Source organism: Danio rerio, chromosome 7, assembly GCF_052040795.2.
Source record: "Danio rerio strain M-AB ecotype USA chromosome 7, GRCz13ab, whole genome shotgun sequence".
Lineage (NCBI taxonomy): Eukaryota > Metazoa > Chordata > Actinopteri > Cypriniformes > Danionidae > Danio > Danio rerio.
The window spans coordinates 11724147-11748082 of record NC_141027.1 but is presented as its reverse complement, the minus strand read 5'-3'; the positions used below and the strand labels follow the sequence as shown (position 1 = coordinate 11748082).

Below are 23936 nucleotides of genomic sequence, written 5' to 3'. Positions count from 1 at the left end.
TAGAGCAAAATATAAGCAATAAAATAGTGTGTACAGTGATTGTTGAGGCTGACCATTTTTTAAACTTTAAATTCTACATCAGAGTTCTGCTAAAATAACATCTGAGTATTGTTTTAATTAAAAAAATCTAAATTTGAATTTTTCAGTTTTAAAATGCATGTGAGCAGAGTATAGAACAATAATTGTATTACCTTTTATAACTCTAGTCAGTGGTATTTAACACCTAGCAATACCATGTTTTAACCCATTTTCTACCTGTGTTGTTAATAGATTAAACACAGCTTATCTTCATATAAACACTGCAGCACATAAAGCAGTGCCAATGACGATGAGTTGCAGTTTCTTTATTTCTTTAGTTGCTGTGTTATTTAAATACCGCACTGTGAGTTGGTGATTCAAGGAAGAAACTTTCGACTCCAATTTGTGGCACTAAATCGTCACACACTGTAATAATTGTACAATTTATAGTTTCAAAAAAAAGGTAGATGTGGTAGTCGGATTGATACAGTTAAAAATTCAGCAATACCGTAATTTTTACAGTAAATTACCAATGTTTTGGTGTCTCGATACGCGCATTCGTATTGAACCGTTCGGTACGAGACTTTCGATTCGGTGCGCATTACGAACCGAATGATTCGATTCAGACTAATATCTAATAAAATAAAAGAGAATAAGTACAAAATATAATATTTTCAGTGCAACAACGCTCAACATGGCATCCCAAATGATGTGACAGTCAACATGCTGCCTTCCCCGTTGTCATGTTAAACAGTAGAACATCGCTTTTGAACTCAGAATATCACTGTATTAAAGCATGCACTAGCTATCTTGCTGTCTTCTGTGTGAGCCTGCCCGCCCCCGTTTTCTCCAGAAACCCTGGACACTGACACAAAACAGCCAATCTCAATAACCTGTTCACATATCACCATAACCTGCCCACCTCTAAACACTACTGCAGTCAGGCATGCGCTACACTAGCTCGCAAAACGGCTAGCAACGTTAATGTAGTCCCAGACATCCCAAGTCTCCTGGAAGTTTAAGTTTGAGTCTCCAGCAAATGCATAGAGAGTCTCTTGGATGCCCGCAAACGAACGATAATCTTCCAAGGATTGTGCGTCTCACCCCCGGTCCTTAAATACGTCGCATACCCCTCTCCACCGCATCCCTCCCAGCTCTTCAGGTATACGTTGGGCACAACTCAACCCCGCCACTCAGGTACATTGCACGCACACGCCTCCACCGCTCTTCAGATACGTATCTGGAACTGGAAAAGCATTCAGACGGGCAAGTTCTATAGATTCAGGCGATCGGTACATTTATAGCTGTGGATATGAGATATCTTAATTGTTAGTGGAAATTTCGGGTTTTAAGAAAATGTTAAATGTAATAGAGCCCAGTTACATTATTCCTTCATAAGCCCATTTCAGTAAGATAATTTCTGCTTTCAGATCCACTGAAATGGCAGGTGACAGTCAAATCAAGCAGATCTGTGCTGTCTGAAGAAAAGGTGGACACTCATCTTTCTGAAAATAAAAAAATACTTAAAAATGGATTGAAATTCCATATAAAAACTAAATTATTACTGTATTTTTATTTGTTCAACAACTACAATATTATATAAATTTGTTTATAAGCAGCTTTTTGGTTTTGAGTATAAAGAAGGATTTGTTTTACTTGCTGCTAAGCACAAACCCCAGCTCTATAACCGTTTAAAATAAAAGAAAAAAAAACAAGATCATACTTTTATGTTAGTTTTAATGCATTGAAAATTTAAATCAGAGAAATCCTCTGGCTTTTTTTCTTTTTTTGCTATATCGAAAATGTATCGAACCGTGACACCCCTATATATATATATATATATATATATATATATATATATATATATATATATATATATATATATATATATAAGGTGCTGTCTCATTCACACAACTACTTAAGACAATCTTGGTAATGCATATAAAACTAAAGTAATGCAAACAAAATTACTTATCAACACTAACACGATATCCTAAATGTCCTAACAACAAGCGATGCAACAAGATTCAAGCAAAAAGCAGTTTGGCTGTCTACACTATTAAAACTCGACATGACAAACCTTTAAATACCAGCCACTACTTTTTAACATTATTAATTAGCTATGGAACTTATCTTGTTGGTTTGAACTAAGTCACATTTCTGACTTTCACTTTCAAAGCGTTCGCTAATTATTTTATTTCTGAGGTGAACTGATCTGCTGCTGCTTTCAGTAGTATGGCAATAAATGTCAAATGGTGTTTAAACTCACATTGGGAGTGTTTAACACTGAGTAAAGCACATAATCGGTACCTGAGGTGACCATTGCAATAGTAGCATATGGTGTTCTTCTGCAACAACGTTACAAAAATAGAAAGCATTTCTAAAATAGAAATGGCCAAGACAAAAACTCCTTTTAATAAAGTCAAGATACCTTTAAAATCGCGTGAAGTGGCACTGTGCAATGTACATAACTGATGAGAAAAAGTAAGTAAATCATAGTATGATTTACAGCCATTTTATGTCTTTCCAGAGATGCTCAATTGGGTTTCAGTCAGGGCTCTGTCTGGGCCATTCAAGAACAGTCTTGAATGTTTTTTGGTCCTCACTGAGCAGTATAGAGTCCCCATGTTCTGTCAGGTTGGATGTATACGTTGGTGGACAGCTATTTTTTTTTGGGTCTCTTTAGAGATGCTCAACTGGGTTTAAGTCAGGGTTCTGCCTAGGCCATTCGATTTCATCACATGTCGTGGAGTCATGTAATGTACATAACAGATGAGAAAACAAAATAGTATGGTTTACAGCCATTTTTAGGTCTCTCTAGGGATGCTCAATTGGGTTTAAGTCAGGGCTTTGTTTGGGCCATTTAAGAACAGTCACAGAATTGATGTAAAACCACTCTTGTTATTTTAGGGTCTGAATACTTTCCGCATCCAGTATACAGTATGTGTGCACAGCATGGCATAACGATGTTTAGTTTGATTTTGATTATGCTTGTGTAATTTAAATTCCGATTTTGGTCATAAGAAAACTGGTGAGAAAAAATAAAATAAAATCATAGTAATGTCAACAAAATAAGCATAAAAAGTACATGTAGGGAATTCTGGGAAAGTGAATTTACAGTTATTCACCTTACAGTACATGTTTAAGTAACTTACTGTTAACACTGGCTGCACATTCTTACTGTAGCATTTTTACCATTGAAATCATTGACATTTTTTTACAGCGCACTATTAAATAAACCTGGCCCTTTGTGTTGACTGTGTGCATCATGAATGTGTGCATATCTCTCAATGCCCTGAACTCACATTGAGCTTCCAGTAGTTTACACAGCTGATTCCTGGCAAAGGTCTGGATTAAGTTGCAGTCTGGCGTGGCGCGCTACCATGCTGACAGATTTCTTCCTCCTTTCACCAAACCCTCACTCAAAACACCAATAAGGAGGCCACAGAGTTCGACGGACTTAAACTACACTGTACTTTACTTGTGAATCATGCCTGACTTTAGGTATTAGGCCAAGACTAAATAGCGCTGCTTTGAAATCAGTCAAGCAAAGAATCCAAAAAAACAGCACATGGATGTAATTATCTCATTTGATCCTCATTTATCTCTACCTCGTTTCCTTCTCATCCTATTCCCTAGCTAGTAATAAAGTCGTACTTCGCATAGCGATGTCTTTTCGTCTGCTGGAAACTGTTATCTTAAGTTAGACAGGATTTCACTTAAGTGTCTATTTATTTCTGGCTTCAAGACAGCGAGAATGAAACCACATGGCCAATTTGTAATTGATTTCTAAAGGTTTTCCTACTTTAATGTGATGAATTTGGGTTTCTTTCGATTTGTGGATGAAAAGAACTCATGCCTGTATTTTTACTACTATATTATGAATCTTACACACGCATTAAAACTAATCGTGCATGACATTCTTTTCAGTTTTGAGTCTTGCCATTTTTTTTTTAGATAATTCGGAATGTACATTTAGTGACATGACAAAAAATACAGTCATTTACAGAATTTCAAAAATCAAATAAAATATTTTACCCAACATTCTATACAACCACAAGATTTAAATTCACATGTAGCATGGCAAAAGGATGTATAATTAACATCAAAATACATTTTGGCTGTGTAAATTTCAACTTTCACTTCCAGTGATTATGAAAATATATTAATCGGAATAAAACAATTAATGTGCCCCATTTCGCACCTTTGCAGCAGTCCACTTACGTTGATCCATAAAAGCATATTATACAGTACACTACCTGAACACTACAATACCAGTACATTACAAAAGTCTTGTTGCCTATACATGTTTTAGGAACAACAAATAATAACCTGACTTCTAGTTGACCATTTGGTATTAGAAGTGGCTTATATGAAAGGCAAAGGCCTCTAGATTACGCTTATTTAACCAAAATAAAATATGATCATGGCTTGATTTTTAATTATTTAATTAGATCAATAAGGTCTGACTTTGTTTAGACAAATGTCTTGTCATTTAACATAAATAATGTCCAGTATAAAATATAAAGTCATGCTGCAGTGGAAAAAGAATGAATATTGTGCATGACTCACAAGAGCTTGGACGACTGCATGCATACATCTCTGCAAAGACCCAAATCACTTATTAATAAAGTCATCAGGAATGGAAAAGAAAGCTTTCTTGCAGGACTCCCAGAGCTGATCAGGATTCTTCGAATTCATATTCAATGCCTCCTCCTACATCCTACCCCAGACATGCTCAATAATGTTCATGTCTGGTGACTGGGCTGGCCAATCCTGGAGCACCCTGACCTTCTTTGCTTGCAGAAACTTTGATGTTAAGGCTGAAGTATGAGAAGGAGCGCTATCCTGCTGAAGAATTTGCCCTCTCTTGTGGTTTGTAATGTAATGGGCAGCACAAATGTCTTGATACCTCAGGCTTTTGATGGTGCCATCCATCCTGCACGTCCCCACACTGAATATAACTCCAATCCATAATCTTCCCTTCACAAAACTTGACTGATTTCTGTGAGAATCTTGGGTTCGTGTGGGTTCCAATGGGTCTTCTGCAGTATTTGTGATGATTGGGATGCAGTTCAGCAGAGGATTTATCTGTAATCTGCCTTCAGCCACTTTTCAAATGATCAACTAAGTCAAGTTATTATTTGTTGTTCAACTGGGATCGATGTCAAGACTTTTGATAGGAAGTGCATATATTTAATATATATGACTATTTAAATTACTCAGTGTTTCGTTCACATGCTGCTATGGAGATAAGCCTGCTTTTCTCTAGTTCAGGTGTATGTTTAATATGATATGTTTGGATTTAAAAGTATAACTTTTTTTTTCCAACAAATATACATTGTGTTTTACCTTATGTATTCAACCCTAACCCTTACTAAAATCAATTCTGATTCTGAAATCAAATGCACATATATTAAGAGTTTAAAGTCTCTTTATATTAGCTGTTTATATCATTATTACATTACATGTTTTTGCATTATACTTATGCTTGATTAAATACATGCAATTACATTTATGATTACACTGTTGACCATCCCTTACACCATAACCCATCCCTGAACATCTTAAATAATGACTGAAATAATAATTTGCTCTATTCTGAAAGGCTATGAAATGATCTACAAATCCACGACATTGCAGCCTTATATAAGCTCACATTAAACATGATTTACTATGCATTGTTCAGTTAAATGTTCTACCGTTGGGCACTTACAACCACTTATACATACAGTTGATACATATTTCATAACATAATTCTGTTGAAGGAGACTCATCAGAATAAGCACTTTATATTGGACCTTATTCAGCAATTCGGTCTATTTTGCATTAAAATGAATAAGGCGTCTCGTCTTTGCAACATGCATTCAAAAACTGGGGTGAGTTCAATGATGCAATATGATATTGGTGCAAATGTGTCCTGTCAGCTGGCACTGTGACAAGGTCACACAGTGGCTAGACATGCCATTAACCAGGTGTTAAACTTAGCTTTAGATAAGGCCATAGCTGAACTTCAATGGATGGCTAAAGCTATCGGCTTGCACTCCGCCAGACGGTTTGGATATTATTTTGACGTCTCAAAGAAACAGGGCAGGTCACAAAAGGTCACAAGCCACGTCTGGCTTATTTCCTGATGGGGTTCTGGCACAGAAAAAGTGTGTTCGACATCCCAAATAAACATTCAAGGTGGCCCAAGAGACTCCTTTTGAACATTTCCATCTCTGGTTCCTTCAATAGATGCTTTCTCTTATTCGCTCTCTCCCTTACAGAATTAGGTCAGCAAAGCATTATAAACCATAAAAATGATAAAGCAGCTGAAAGTGCTGGCCATGAAGCGAAGAGTCTGCAATCTTTCTGAAAGTCAATTTGCAATATCAAATCTTCCATCTAACGCAAAGCATTGATGTGATGGTGGTTAAAAGCTGGAATTGGAAGGTCACTGGTTTGATTCCCACATTTGAGGATTTTTCCCTAGCCCCCATACAGTACATTCTAGAATTCATTCGTTGTGCTTCGATTAATTAGTCCCTTATTTATCAAGGGTCGCCAAAGCGGAATGAACCGCCAACTGTTCCGGCATATGTTTTAAGCAGCAGATGCCCTTCCAGCCACAACCCAGTATGGGGGAACACCCATACTAGTCTTTGGATTGTGGGGGAAACCGAAGCACCCAAAGGAAACTTTGTGAACGTGAACACGGGGAGAACATTCAAACTCCACACAGAAATGCCAACGGCCCATGCTGGGACTTGAACCAGCGAACTTCTTGCTGCAAGGTGACAGTGCTAACCACTGAGCCCCCATAGCACCCACATTTTAGATTTGTGCAATATAGTTTCAGCATCAATATTGCAATGTGCATGTCTGCAATAATCACATTACTGAGTTAGATGTACTTTTTTTATCTATCCATATCTATATCTTCACTCAAAAATGTATTTTTGCTGCTTGTTTAAGCAACTTATTTTATGTTTTTTGGGACAACCTAATTGTATTATGTTCAATCCATATTAAGTTCCAACAAAATTCCATCCACAGGGTTCAACAATAAGGACTGCCCTATGGCCTGGGGCCAGCCTGAGAGGCGCTCGGGACAGTAGAAAGGATCATTACTGGCCTGATTAGGCCAGTGCTGCCTTGTCACTAAAGTTGAATTTTTCTGCGACTATTTGTCAAATGCACGCAAACACAGTCTTGGCACCAAGAAAGAGTTTGTGCATTTAAGCCTTTCTATGCTACCTTCTTGTGATGTCGTAAACACCATATTGCTTTTTGGTTCCTTTTGTCTGATTGGATGTTGTGAGCATGTTACTTCTTTCATATTATAGTAACAACCAGTACAATGAAGAGATGGCAACATGGCGCAACATGAAATTATGAGGCTTAAAGAAAACATCTGTTTCTAATAGCTTTGAAGCAGACATTAATGTGGGTACAAAACGACAAATACAATTAAGTGATGTTTTGCTCAGTTTGTTGTCGGTTTGGCAAGTCAGCCACCTTTTGTTATGTAATTTAGAACTGCAATAAAATATTTGCACATTTTCCATCTACCGCTGTTTTTGTTTAAGTTTTGCTTATTATACATTTATTAATTTTTTAAAAATATTTAAAATATATATTCACAAATGTTATTGTTGACAAATTAATTACAATATGAGGCTATGAAATGCTATCAACTTTTTTTATTTATTTATTTTTTGGTGGGGCCAGTAAAAATTTTGGCGGGGCAAGTAAAAATCTGAACCACTGGCCTAATGGAGCCAGTAGAAAAAATCCTTAGTGTTGAACCCTGATCCAAGTTAAATTTGTAAAAACGATTAAATTAATTTAATCGATTTGTGTTGGGACAACAAAGGAATTGTGTGGAACCCAAGTTTTGTACAGTGTACATTCACAAATAAAATGTTTATTCATTTAATCGCAGATGGAAAATCATTGGTGTTGAACAATGATTTTGTTCCAATGGATTGTTTAAATGAGTTAAATGCGTATGCTTACACTTGTTTATTGATTTCAGTTGTTTTTGCTTGTTTATAGTAAATTATAATTACTAAGTTAGACTTCTGATAGCAAATATAAATCCATCATGAAAGTGTTTCAGTGGCCCTACATTAGATCCATCATAGGCTCATTCTGTAAACGTAGCCCTATATACATTTCTAGAGATCAGAGAAATATACAGTATGGCTGCATTTCATCTTTAAAATTAATGCTACGAGGTGGTGTGATGTTGTTTCTTTTCGCAATTACCAGCTGACCGCTTACCTCCTATTATATTATATATAAACCGTATTGTATTATATAATCCGTACCGTATTATATTGTTTGTCCAGTAGCTTGCAGAGTACGTCCTAGGATTTCAGAAACAGAGCAGAGTTGACTGTGACAACAGGGTTGAAGTCTGGCATAGAATTTCTTTCTTTTTCTGGATCGCTTTTGAAAATACTGATGGCTGTGTTTAAGGAATGGGGTGAGCCCTGGTTAATGGGTGTGTTTGTAAACACTATCGGTTGGGCTTAGGGAAGGAGAAGGGTGGGTCAGTCAGCTGAAAGTGGCCTCTTGTAGATTTTACCCTAGAAGAGCAGGAACAAATGGCACTTGCAAGATAAATTTGAGATCTCAAAAAGTGTACACAGTGGCCTGGATATAGGGGTACGTAATCAGAATGAGCCTGGGATGATTAGATCTGTTGAGCTATTCTATGCACCCTCAAAGTTGAAGCCTTTTAAGGTTGGGGAAGACATTTATGCAAGAAATCCCCAAAAGATCTCGACAAACATTGCAGGATCTGCAAAATCGAGTAAGGATCTAGCGTAAATTGTTAATTTTAACCATAAAGTGACCAAAAAGATTATAATTTGCATGTGTTTTAGGACATGTGATATTGAATCTGTGCTTGAACACTGCTAGACTCCCAGAAAATACTGTTTATTTTAAACATTTGCTTTACTGTATGTATGAAAGCTTGTGATTATCAATCTAAACTTGTGAATTATTTTTGAACGGAGCTATTTAAATCATCTGATGAAATTATACTCAATATCGCAATACAAATCACAGAAGAATAAAATATTGTTTCGGGTTTCTTTCAATTCTAGGAACAAAAGAATTCACACCTATATTGTTTACTGAATATTAATATGCTATACAACATATTATTATTAATATAAATATTTCACACACAATAAAACTAAAACAGAATTTTTTTGAGTATCCTTTTAGGATCTATTGATAACGTTGATTCTGATTTTGGCTGTTTAGTTTAAATTTTGATTTTGGCTTCCAATATTTATGAAAATACATTAAATGAAGATAAAACAATTATTGCACCCCATTCTGCCCTTTATAGCAGTTCGAAATTATCCTCAATATCGCAATAGATCATTTTTAAAAAATAATTGCAAATTAATAAAAAATATATTAATAATTTTGAACAATTGCAGATTAATAAAATATTGCAAAGTAGATTGTTTCCAGTATCATTCAGCTTTAGTACATTCACATACACTTTCAGGTCTGCTTTAATAAACCACTCTTGATATTGTGCTAAAACTGAACATGATGTTCAAAATTCAGTGAATGACCAGCTCTTTCAAATATGGCACAAGCATTTAACAGAGAATCGAGCCATTCATTGACTAAGGACATACTGTAAAATATTCTAAAATACAAACAGCACAGTACAAAAGACAGAACAAGGTCAGCTCTGTGCACACAAGTGTCTTCGTTTCACTAGCCTCACATAAGACAATATTTACAAAGCTTTAGTGGCATCATTCAAAGACGGGTATCTGTCTTCAGTGTTTTGTCCATCATGAAAGCAAACCAGAGGAAGACACGGTGGCTTAGTGGTTAGCACTGTTGCCTCACAGCAAGAAGGGTGCTGATTCAGGCTGGGACAGATGGCACTATTGTGTGTAGTTTGCATGTTCTCCCTGTGTTGGCGTGGGTCACAGTCCAAAGACATGCACTTTAGGTAAATTAGATGAGCTAAACAGACCGTAGGGTATGAGTGTATGAATGCGAGAGTATTTCCCAGTACTAAAACATGTTTAAAACATATGCTGGAATAGTTGGCGGTTCATTCTGCTGTGGCGACCCTTGATAAACAAGGGACAAAGCTGAAGGAAAATGAATGAATGACTGAATAAAAGCAAACCAGCACTAGGGTGGGACTGAAATACTGAGTCAACCACTTTAGTGTAATTGTGCTTGGGAAACCTCCAGCTGTAATAACATTTCACATGCAATGTCATATGAATAATAAAAAAAAATAAACTAAATATGTTTTTCTGTCTTCATTTTATTTAGAAATATGCATTATGTCAATGCTGGAAGTCAAAACACCAAGAAATAAACCTTAAGGTCTTTGGTCTGTTTTTTTTTTTTTTTATTTATTTGTGTTGTGTTACCCTTCCTGCAGGGAAATACACAATCAATTAATGTCGTTGCAACCTTTTCCCTGCCGTTGATATACATATATCCACACAAAGGCGGCATGGGTATTGCTTGGCTGCTAATTCCAAACAGAGTGGACGTGTTTTGGCATTTCATGTCTTCCTCTGCATAGAGAAAACACACGCCCAGATGATCGCTGTGCAAATGGGGAAGATGTCAGAAAAAGGCTTTCACACTCACAGCTTCTGCATGCAGATTTATGTGCGGTAACTCAAACTAAAAAAACCCAAAGAGAGCCAAAAGCAAAAGATTTAAAACAACCGAAACATTATTGTACGACCTATATAATTTATATAATAAATGAATATATAATAATAATAATTAGATATTTTAAAAATGGCCTTAAATGTCCCATAAAATCAAATTTAAACTTTAGATGTTAGTAATAGTATTGTTAGTTTTTAGGATATCTAAAAGCTAGCATGCTCCAAAACAGTAACAAAAATCACATTTAGAAGATATAAACCTAGTATAAACATCCAAAGCTTGAAGTTTGTCACTTCTGCCTAAATGGATCAACGGTTTTATCAACGTCACTACTCAAATCTTGACCAATCAAAGGTTCTCCAGTATCTGACATGGCCTGCCCCCTTCAAGACGCTTTACATTTGATGCGCTTGAGCTCAACCCCTCTCCCTGGCTGAGCTGTGAGCATAAAAACTCTACTGGCTTTTTTTTAAAAAGGGGAGGGGGGCTACACTATGTCCCGCCCTCTCTTTATATTTCAGTTGAGATTATGTCAAAATTCAAAGCACTTTACCTTTAATATTCTTGGAGATAACAAAATATAACAAATTGGGCTGCACAATATATCTTTAGCATCTATATCACAATCTGCACATAGTCGCATTGCATGATATGTTGACTTTGGATTATAATTGATCAGCACAACAGTTGAGAATGTGTGGGATTTGTGGAGTGACTGCAAAGAATAACCATAACAGTGAAAGATTACCATTTACATGTATTTTAGAGGCATTTCAAGAGTTTAAACCATTATGGTACAATAAAAGTACATTTGTTACTTTAATGAGTATTTATTTTACAGAATTAATACAACGAAGACTATATATATGTTGTTCCATTATTAAATTTCTGTACCTGAATACTGTTTGACTCTCTTGAAAACCCATTAAGCACTGTTTATTTGGAAAAAGAAATCAACCCAATTAATCCTAATTAATTATTATTTTTTTTTAAAGAGACATTCAAGCCATCTGGTGAAATTGTATTCAGAAAAAACAAAATATCACAATGTCAGTTTTTTCCAATATAGTGCAGCCCTGATAACAGATGTCTCCAGAATGTGTATGTAGTTTCAGAAAAAATGACTAAATGAAGATAAAATGGTTTCATTAAAAATCCTTAATGCATTGCTTTGTGGAATTTTTTATTCTAATTGGTCAATCATGATATTTGAAGGTATGATATTCCTAGATAACAACCACTAAAACTACTACCAGACTCATCTAAGAACTTTAAATCATCTTTCCCGTTAGTGATTACATCTATAATATCCATATGTATTTGCTTACACCACTGTATTTGAGTGTTTTTTTACATTTAATTATCCTGTTAATAAATTAACACAGCTCAGATGAACATTTTGTGCCTAACTGTTTAGTTTTGTTGCACATTTGTAATAAGCCAGATAATTCATTCATTAAGTCATTTATTTTCCTTCGAGTTAGTCTGTTATTTATAAGGGTCGCCACAGCAGAATGCATCACCAACTATTCCAGCATTTGTTCTTTACGTAGCAAATGCCCTTCCATCCACAACCCAGTACTGGGAAACACTCATACACTCTCACATTCACACTGATACACTATGGCCAATTTAGTTTACTCAATTCACCTGTACTGCATGTCTTTGAACTGTGGGGAACCCAGAGCACCCAGAGGAAACCCAACTGGCCCAGCCGGGACTCAAAATAGCAACCTTCTAGCTGTATGGCAACAGTGCTAACCACTGTTAATGTTAACCAATTAATGTATATCGATAATGACCCTCTGCCTCATATTGAGCTCCCAATAAGCCTGTTGGGCTTTATTCTGTGAGAAAACCCACTAAATGTATGTTTTCCCTTAAATAAAAAGCACACTTGTTCACATAATGTTGGTTGTATCTGGGAATGCAAACAGTCATGAAAGAAATTTCATGTGTATCAGTATATTAGATCTGTGAAGTACTGCCTCTTGGATATGAAGGCATAACACTAATAATGTTACTCAGCCATACATATTTAGGCCTAATCCCAATTCTACCCCTTAGCCCTTCCCCTCGTTTTGCACATTCACACAAAGGGGTAGGTAGGGGTGTCATGTTTACTGTTCTAAAATATCACAAAATAAAATATATTATGTATTATTAAAATATAGATGTTCAAAGTTGTAGTTTTTTACCCAGAAATTTAAAAAGAACAAAGCAATAATTGCAAAACCGTGATACAGTGAAACCATGATAATTTTATCCAAGGTTATCATACCGTCAGAATCTTACTTCGGCCCATGCCTAATGTGTAGTCATTCATTTCTGTTTATTTGACGACTAATCTAGTTTTGGCCTATTCTTAGACGTCCGTTAGATTTTCACCGGCAGCCCAAATTTAGCCTTGTTTTAGCTAAGACAACTATGTTTAGACTTCTATTAAAAAGACATCTTTTAAAAACAAGATATGCTTGCTAAGATACCCCTTGAAATGGAGATTTTTCAGGACCACACTTGAAACCAAGGGGTAAAAAAAACTCCCAGAATACACCACACAACAACAACGGCAACATGGCTGCACACGCAAGTCAGAAGATGCACTAAGTATTTATTGTCTTTATTACAAATTTTTACAACAAATAAGTCTGTTTTAATACATTCATAATGACGTTTGTATTTTACTTCCATGCAAAAACATATTAAAGAATAAACAACCCTAAATTTCATCATCTATAATACATAATAATAACTCTTAGTGATAATAGTAGTGACGCAACATATTTTCACATTTGACACTCGAATACTGTCAGAAAAGTCTAGTGGCTGGGAATGACCTTTTTACAGTGTCTGCTATAATTTTAATGTTGTTTTCACATGTTTACAATATGGCCACAGTGTAAATGCACATTAACGTATCAGCTTATTGCCACATTATATCGTTAGAATAACATGACATTGTTGCCTTCAGTGATTTCCTGAGGATAAATACCAATAAACAATGCAACTGAAATAACGGCAGCACTCGCCATCATCGATATCATATGAAGTAAGATATCGCGATTACATATGATGACGTGTAAAGGTGTTGGTAGTGGTGTCACGTTTCTTAGGGGTAAATTTGAATTCCTTCCCCTTCACACTCTGGGCTCTATTTTGACGGTCCATGCGCTGAGCGCAAAACGCAGGGCGCAAACGCTTTCAGAATGCATTTTTGCTAATTTAAGGATGGGAAAATCCGCTTTGTGCCGTGGCGCATGGTCTAAAAGGGTTGAGTTTTCTTTCTTAATGAGTTATAGGTGTGTTTTGAGAATAAACCAATTAGAGTCTCATCTCCCATTCCCTTTAAGAGCCAGCTGCATCGCGCCTTAATAAAATATTAACATGACGTAAAGTAAGTTCACTTTTGCTCTCGTGGATAGGGACACCTTACCGCACAAACATCAATTAACCTATAAATAATTTTGTTTGTTAAGCGCAAAAATTTGTTTCAAAACTATTCCTAAATTCAGTTCTAATTTCCAGCAAACGAATAAATGAACAATAATAATGAAGTGTGGTCAAAATACTGAGTTATATCCTAATAAACCTGCCATGCCCCATATGGTCTAAAACCTGACAGGTGGACAAATCTAAGCTTGTTTTTAATAAAACAAATATAAATATGGATATAATAAATACTACTGCTAATAATAATGACGTTATACAAAAGCAAATTGAATGAACTGAAAAAGCCTCCAGAGATGAAGCAAGGCAGTGGTTTTTAAATTCATGTAGGCTAGAAATTAATATGTTTTGTAATATTTTAATCATTTATATTATATCCTATATATATCCTTATTATATATATCCTTAATATATTGTATCTTTTTCATATGTAAAGATATTTGCGTATTGCTCTACATCTTGTGTGTAAGCCAGGCGCATTTTGCACCAGACAATAGACCGACTTTGTTCTGGTCTAAAGAACAGACTATTAACAGTTTCTCAAAATAGCAACACGCCAAAACATGCTTGCTTTTTTTTTAGACCAGAACACCTATGGGTGCACATTTGAGCGCAAATGCATTTGCTATTTAAACAGTGTGGCGCAACACCTCAAAATGACCCTTGCGCCGAGCTGAAAGTAGCAAAAGACTATTGCGCCGCACCTTGCGCCACATTGCGCCGGGTGTATGATAGGGCCCTCTGTCTCAGGGGCCAAGGGGAAAGGGAAGGGGTAAAGAAATAGAATTGGGATTAGGCCATAAACTCAGCATATTGTTTAATCCCAGAAGATATCTCAGGACTACAATGGAGGTGTCTGACAGTGTGATTAATATGGAGCAACTTCTGCTGAATTACTTTATGCTTTGAAAAATTTTTTAAAAAGCCATTTGACACCTCTAATGTCTCATTCATGTTTAAATGTACTTAGTTCACCACAACCAGACTGATAAAGTGACTTGCTTTACAGGAAAAGACAGTGTGGGGAATAAACTAAAATAAAATCAAGAGCACGTTTTTAGTAAAGCCCCTGTAAATGGTGTGCAGTAAGTATTCATTCCAGCAATTTTGTGAATGACTCATTTGCAATCATTAACTGGCATTCTTGAGCTGCCACATTAATGCATTTGATTCATTTCATGTGTTTATCACCGTTAACGTCTTTATCCAACTTGATTGATTCGTTCTGTTCAGTGCAATTTCGAAGAACTGATCGAAACCATCAGAGCTGATGTAAACAGGTCAGAGATACAGAGTGAGTCAATACAAAGGTCTCAGCTGGTAAAAACGGAAAAAGACATAGTTTAGTACAGGGTTTTTCAAAGTCTAAGACAGTGGGCCTCCCTTTTGACACAACTTATCCTTTGGTGCCCCCCTCCTCCTAAACACGCGCACACACACACACACACACACACACACACACACACACACACACACACACACACACACACACACACACACACACACACACACACACACACATATATATATATATATATATATATATATATATATATATATATATACAGTATATATAAAGACACAGACAGATGTCAGACTGTTAACTCACTTTTATCATCATTTGCATGAAAGTGCAATTATTTACAGAGTAATAACAAGTATTTTAATATAACGTTTTTAAAACTAGTATGATGGTTCAATATGAATAGAACAGATCCAAGAACTGTCCATCCCAGTCAAAACAGTCGAAGTTTAGTGGGTCTCATGCTGTCATTAGCCAAAATATTTTGACAAACCACACATAAAGGTCGTGGTTCATCAGCTGGTCCTGTCCACGTAAATCATAAACTCAAATACTGATCATCATATCGTCGTCTTTTGGGTTTAAGCCCTGAACTTGAAGGCTTTTGTGGCGAGGGGGCGAGGCCGAGCGCCGTGGGAACGGAGTGAGGCCACCGCGTAAGTGGATACACCTGCGGTGCGCACCTGCCTCAGATCCCAAGGAAGGAGCTCTGGATCATAAAAGGAGGAACGAGGGCAGAGGAAGCCGAGAGAGGACCGGACCCGGACATATTTTACTTTCAGTTTGACGGCAGTCTCCGTGAGGATCTGCCGTCCGTTTGTTTTGGTTTAGACGGAGCTGCCGTCACTGTCATTAATAAATCACTTTAAAACTGCTTCGGTTCTCCGCCTCCTTCCCGGCGGCCAAAGGGCCGTGAACTTCATTACAGCTTTGAATCGGGGTGGGTCTCAGAAACCGACCCATTGTATTAGCAGGCATATACCTGTATTGGCGGGCTTGCCAAACAGAAGCGAATTCACAGCTATGGCCTTCTGGGTAAAAAAGTTTTTTTTTATATTTGACGAATTATTTTTTTTTTTTTGCTTTGTTTAATTAAAACGTTTAAATATAATAAAAATACATATAATAATTAAACTTAATAATTATATTTTTATTATATTATATTTTTTCCCGCGCCTCCCCTGACATGCTCTGGCGCCCCCCAGGGGAGGCGCGCCTCACACTTTGAAAACCCCTGGTTTAGTATATATAAATTAGACAAAGATAAAACATGTAACTGTCATTAGCATTCTTTTTAAAGTGAAATATAAGTATCATGAAACCTCAAAGAGGCAAATATCACCTATGTGAAAGGTAGACTGACTTTGTTTTTAGGAGTGACGAGATTTAGAAAATGTAATAATTGCACAGGCACTAATCTGTTTTTATTAACTGAGTGTTATTGCTTGTCAGCTGCAAAATGCGAATAATAAATCCTGATGTATTATTCCTTCAAACCACAATTACAGTGGTGTGTACATAAACTTTTATATTATGCTGAGTATTATGGTATGTATGCACATTAGATTGGTAATCCATTATAAAATCTACATTCGCCAAGCACTAATTGTGATTACATTATACCATAGCGATATATAAAAACATCTAATTTGACAAGTTAAGGCTCAACTTTAAACCACTTTTTACATCTGAACACAGTACAATAACATTTTGACTTTGTAAATGGTAATTTATTTATTTTTTTACTCTGTAAATTGTTATTAAAATGGTTCTTCAAAGACAGCACATATACTTCATACACTTCATTAAACATGTACACAATTACATCACCTGTATACTATATAGGGCTGGGCGATCAATTGATTTTATCGATTTACTTGAGTTCATATATATTTGTTTAAATGAAAATCGGTTTTCACTAACATGCGACACTCCCCTCTGGGCTCCCATAGTTTCCCCTGCATTGCCATAGAAATACACAAATAACATGCAGTGAGCAGAGAAACAACTGTTGCGCTCTTTAAAATGAAATGAAATACATGAATGCACAAACACGCCTGCCAAAAACAGCAAAAACTCAGGGCTTGCGGTCACGCATTCAGCGCGAGACACGTGCAATTGAAACTGTGCACCACACCTTGTATTTCTCACAATACAAGTAATGGGTAAGAAAATTAACGGAGAAGACGTACATATAAAAGGAACTGTTACCCATACTGTACATATATACTGTACAATGTAAATATCAACAACTGTTATCGATGTAATGTTGAAATCCAATGTTGCAGTTTCTGAATAAATGACCTGACCCAGCTGCGAAGACGTTCAGCACTATAACTATGAACACTGACAAAAATCGCTCAGTGCACTAGACTAATGTACCAGAGGCAGCAACTCTACGCAAATAAAAGCAATAAAATGCAACCCACTAATGTGAATAATTTACATGAACTGATATAACATTAAATAAAAATAAACAAACTTCTGAATGTTCATCGAAAAAAAATCATCTTGGAAAAAGGTCCTTTTTTGACAGTTTAATTTCACTGTAGTTTACTTTTACAGTTTACTGATCTTGTAAAATTTGATCTAAAAAGTACAGCTTTTTTGTTTGCATTTGTACATCCTATAATTAATTATAATAATATGGTTAGAATAGAATTCAACTCCAAGCATTTAAATCATAAAACTTAAAAAAAAAAATATATATTTTTTTGTGGAAAAGTCTGGGATCAAATCGCCATAACGCCCAGACCTAATACTATATAACTGCAGGTTAACTATGCTTATTTATAATAACTTTAACTGTTAAAAGCTATTAGTTAAAGCTAGAAGTAACTAATACAGTTATGGTGACTAATATCCTTAACTTTTTCTGATTTTGATTGTTAGGCAATTATGTGCACCTTTGACAAACACTGTAAAAAAGCATTATTCAAATAAACTTAAACTGAATCGAACTGAATAAACAATCTCAGGCAACAAAAGTGTCGGATTACTAGAAGGGTCAAATGCACTTTTACTTATTTACTTATGGCCATTTCATGGCAAATTCAATATACAGTTGAAGTCAGAATTATTAGACCCCATTTATTTATTTTTCTTAATTTCTGTTTAACAAAGATAATTTTCTTCAACACATTTCAAAACATAATAGTTTTAATAACTCATCTCTAATAACTGATTTATTTTATCTTTGCCATGATGACAGTAAATAATATTTGACTAGATATTTTTCAAGACACTTCTATACAGCTTAAAGTGACATTTAAAGGCTTAACTAGGATAATTAGGTTAACTAAGCAGGTTCAGGTAAGTTATTGTATATTGATGGTTTGTTCTGTAGACTATCGAAAAAATATATAGCTTAAAGGGGCTAATAATTCTGACCTTAAAATGGTGTTTAAAAAATTAAAAACAGTTTTTATTCTAGCTGAAATAAAAAACAAATAAAACTTTCTCCAGAAGAAAAAATATTATCAGACAAACAAAATTTCCTTGCTCCATTAAACATAATTTGGGAAATATTTAAAAAATTTTAAAAAATCATAATTTTTAATAATTATTCTGACTTGAACTGTACATAAAACAATACATGATAAAAAAAAACAACTTCATATTTTAATAAGCGATGATACACAAATATAATTAGAAATTATTAGACATTATATACCCAAAAACTTAAATATGATTATCCAATTAAATATTTGATAGATAACTTAATTCGTCCTGGTGATACCTTTTTTAAAAATGTTCACAATCTAAAAGAATATGTTTTATGGTTAGAGCAGCTTGACAGTAATTTTATGTTGGTGGTGCATCATTATTCAATAAATACAAATGAGACAACAGAGTGACCAATTTGGCATCTGGTATAAAAATCTGGTCATGCCTGGTCTCAAGAATTACATGTGAAAAGTGTCTTTCATGTATATTTGGGTTGATTTTATGTATTGTGTCAAATTAACTGAAAATCAGCTCGATTTCTCCTGAGTCAATGAAACTAAAGACAGTCCAAACTCTGCAAATTGGCTTATTGACAATCATATATTATCTAATAGTAACTAATTTAACCCTACAAAGTTTAGAGGTGGGTGGCACGGAGGCTCAGTGGTTAGCACTGTCACCCTACAGCAAGAAGGTCACTGGTTCGAGTCCTGGATGGTTTAGTCGGGTTTCCCTCACAGTCCAAAGACATGCGCTATAGGTGAATTGAATAAACTAAATTGTCCGTAGTGTTCGAGTGTGTGTGAATGCAAGAGTGTATGAGTGCTTCCCAGTACTAGGTTGCAGCTGGAAGGGCATTTGCTGTGTAAAACATATGCTGGAATAGTAGGTGGTTCATTCCGCTGTGGCGGCCCCTGATAAACAAGGGACTAAGCCAAAAATGAATGAATGAATGAAGTTTGGAGGCTGCCAAAAGGGAACCCACACGATCCCCTCCACAAATCAAAGCCTCCCATATGTTGTCTTCACTGCCTGCTGCTTTCTCAGCTCTTGCTCCTTCAGGCTTATTTCAGTCTGTTCTTCAAATGATAGGCACAAAGTATCCTTAGCATGCAGCCGGTGACAACACACACCAATATAAGACGCTCAGCAGAAATATGATTGGTGCCGGGCTTGTTAGAAGCACAGCCAAAGCCCGAGGGGCTGAATGCTGGAGAATAGCGATGGAGGCCATAACACTATAGCGCATCAGGAACCAAAAAAAAAAAAAAAAACTATTTCCTCTAACATGTCCTCATTCCCTCTACCTCAATCACATTTTATTCAGATCCACTTCACTATAGCGTTGTCCTCATCTCTTCCCTGCTGTCTTTTGAGCAAGCTATAAATCAGATTACATAACCATATGGATGTACATTTTTCATGTGAATGACCCCTGTACCTATATAAGAGCTCTCAAGGCTCCCATCAAACTGAATTATTCTTTTACAGACCACAGAAGATTTTTAATAGGCTTCACAACAGTGTGTTTTGATGATTTTAATCTTTTAATCCAAAACGGCTTCCGGTTTTGGTTGGTGTGTTTATGTCTTGCAACTCCGGCTTAATTCCCTGAAGCTGTACATAAAAATCTGTGATTGGTTTGACATTATCTTGAAAGGACAACTGCAGTGCAATCCGTTTATAATATTAGGAAGAAAATATGTTGCCAGCTGCTTTGTATTATTGTTATTATCTGTTACATGGCAGTCTGGAATACTCGATTCTGATTGGTCAATTATGACATTCCAAGGTATCCACTAAATAACACAGGCTTATCCGGAAACTTTCAATTACATTTAAATTCAGTGATTTCTTTCAAATTCATATACTCATTCACATTCATGTGTATCTGCTTGTGAGTCACACTTTTCACTTTTTTGTGTCATCTTGAATGAATAATTCACGTACTGTAGGTCAATATATGCTTTATTAATCAGTTTAATTTCTATCAGACATGGCCTTTTGAGTGTTTGGCGCCATCTTGTGACTGAATAATGTGAAGGTTAGTGTATACTCCAACTGTTTCCGATTTTGTCATCTCTGCGTTTAATTAAAGAATTAATAAACTATTACTGCTCAAAACAATGTTTTCTGTCTACTTTCCTTTGTTTTGTGGCAAGTAGTTGTGTAATAAGTGGAATAAAGTACATCCAGAATGGCAATATCAATCAATAGCAAGCTTTGTCCCTAACATAACAGGCTTATTCTGTCGATTCATATCCAGATTTATTGTATTTACTTTTACCAATCACTTCCATTGTATGTGTTCGACCAACATCACACTACCTGACAAAAGACTTGACGTCGATCTCAGTTGTAAGACCAAAAAATAATAACTTGATTTTTAGTTGATCATTTGGAAAAGTGGCAAAAGGCAGATTTTTCTGATGAATCATCTGTTGAACTGCATCCCAATCATCACAAATACCTACTGGAACCCGCATGGACCCAAGATTCTCGCAGAAATCAGTCAAGTTTGGTCAAGAAAAAATTGTGGTTTGAGGTTACATTCATTGTGGCAGTGTGCGAAAGATTTGCAGAGTGGATCGCAACATCAACAGCCTGAGGTATCAAGATATTTGTGCTGCCCATTACATTACAAACCACAGGAGCAAAGAAGGTCAAGGTGCTCCTGGATTGGGCAGCCCCGTCACAGGAACTGTACATTATTGAGCATGTCTGGGGTAAGATGAAGGAGGAGGCATTGAAGACGAATCCAAATAATCTTGATGAACTCTGGGAGTCCTGCAAGAACGTTTTCTTTGCCATTCCTGATGCCTTTATTAATAAGTGATTTGAGTCATTGCAGAGATGTATGGATGCAGTTCTCCAAGCTCATGATGGAGTCAGACACAATATTCATTCTGTTTCCTTTATATTTTATACTGGACATTATTTCTGTTATGCCGAGTTCAGACTGCATGATTTTCAAAGTAGTCGTGTCACAGATGTTTTCACACTGCATGACTATCTGGGCTAGCGTTTCGTCGCTGCTTTGTTTACACTGCAAGATGGATCGGCGACAGGGACATTCACATTGCATGACTTTACTATAGGAAGAATCGCCGACAACTTCGTCCAAACTACGTCTCACAGCCAAAAGTACGTAGTATATCTTTTGTTATCAACTACATAATGAGAAAGAAGCCTTTTATGGGGTAGAACATGTACATGTTTGCTCACTTGGGTTTAAAGGGAATTAACGTTAGCCATTTCTCCTCAATGTTGATAATAAACTAATTTCTTTCTGTATGAAACGTCAAACAAACACGGTTGCTCCTGAGTCCTGTCAAACCTCCACTAGTTTTACCTCCATTTCGTGGGTCCAAATAAACCGAAAAAGAACGCTTTTAACTTCTCCCCCAGCCTCCCGCTGTCCTGCAGCAGGTATATACACACGCACACACAAGTGAAAGCTGCTCTCTCATTGGCTGTAGGCGATGGCTGATGTTATTTACAGTCAAAACTCAATTTACACGGCATGATTTGAATCGCCGACAGCTCCAGATATTTAGCACGCCAAATATCTCACAGGCATCGGTGACTCATCGGCGATTCACTCAGATCGCGTCTTTGAAAGATCATACTGTGTGATTGTCGCACGAGCACTGATTTACCTGTGATTTCAGCCATTTGTCGGTGATTTCTCAAAAGCTGTCGGCGAGCCAAAATCGGGGCTAAAATCACGCAGTCTGAACTAGGCATTAAGTGACAAGACTTTTGTCTGAGCAAAGTCAGACCTTACGGTCCTAATTAAATAATAAAAAAATAAGCCGTGATCAAATTTTATTTTGGTAAAATAAGCATAATCCAGAGGCATTTGCCTGTCATATAGGCCACTTCTGATACTAAATGATCAACTGGAAATCAAGTTATTATTTGTTGTTCTTAAAACTAGGCAACAAGACTTTTGTCAGGGGGTGTATGTTACAAATGCTTTTGATTGTTCTAAACCTGTATTGAACCTATGAAGTCACACCACCCCGTCTCCACCTTCAAACAACATAAGGCACTCATCTGCTAATGGTAAATCTGTCTGTGACTTCATCCATCTGGTGCTGTGCTTTAGATGTGATGAAGATACATTGGATAAAGGAAGCTCACATTTACTCAAGTACAAATTGCACAGGGTTCACATCAGTCCACATGAAACGGGAGGCAAATAGATAGCAAATGTCCAGAAAGTGCGAGGTGAGTGAGGGCAACTGCTCCTCACATCTGTATGCATGACTGACTTAGCATTCACATGGCAGCATATGGGGGAAAAAGTGCTGGAAAAAAAACCTGCATTTAAATTCCTAGCAAGTAATGCAGGGCTCTGTAATAAGGGTGGCAGTTTTAGAGCAAGATCTAGAACTGCTCGATCGTGCAGATTTGCACTCTATAACATCAGAAAGATCCGACCCTTCTTATCTGAACATGCAGCTCAACTCCTTGTTCAAGCTCTTGTTCTCTCCAAACTGGATTACTGCAACTCTCTACTAGCTGGGCTTCCAGCTAACTCTATCAAGCCTCTTCAACTGCTCCAGAATGCAGCAGCACGAGTTGTCTTCAATGAACCTAAACGAGCACATGTCACTCCGCTGCTAGTCCGTTTGCACTGGCTGCCAGTTGCTGCTCGCATCAAATTCAAAACTCTGATGTTTGCCTACAAAGTGACTTCTGGCCTAGCACCTTCTTATCTGCACTCACTTCTGCAGATCTATGTGCCCTCCAGAAACTTGCGTTCTGTGAATGAACGTCGCCTCGTGGTTCCATCCCAAAGAGGGAAAAAATCACTTTCGCGAACGCTCACGCTCAATCTGCCCAGTTGGTGGAATGAACTCCCTAACTGCATCAGAACAGCAGAGTCACTCGCTATTTTCAAGAAACGACTAAAAACTCAACTATTTAGTCTCCACTTCACTTCCTAATCTGCAATTGCCTCTTTGAATATCACAGTAACTGTACAAAAAAAAAAAAAAAAAAAAAAACTAATACTACTAATACTTCCCTTCTTAGACTTTACAGA

The 23936-nt window shown here is 36.4% G+C and overlaps 1 protein-coding gene and 1 long non-coding RNA gene across 10 annotated transcripts in view; both read right to left on the bottom strand.

The window, feature by feature from the left end:
• LOC147835913 (uncharacterized) overlaps positions 1–23936 on the bottom strand; it is a 318654-nt gene that overhangs the window by 226109 nt on the left and 68609 nt on the right. The gene's annotated exons all lie outside the window — the stretch shown is intronic.
• Positions 7721–9880, bottom strand: LOC147843046 (uncharacterized). Its single transcript, XR_015495393.1, has 3 exons — positions 8865–9880; positions 8334–8720; positions 7721–8289 (listed from the first exon to the last, which is right to left on the bottom strand). It is a non-coding gene; the product is annotated as an uncharacterized LOC147843046 (long non-coding RNA).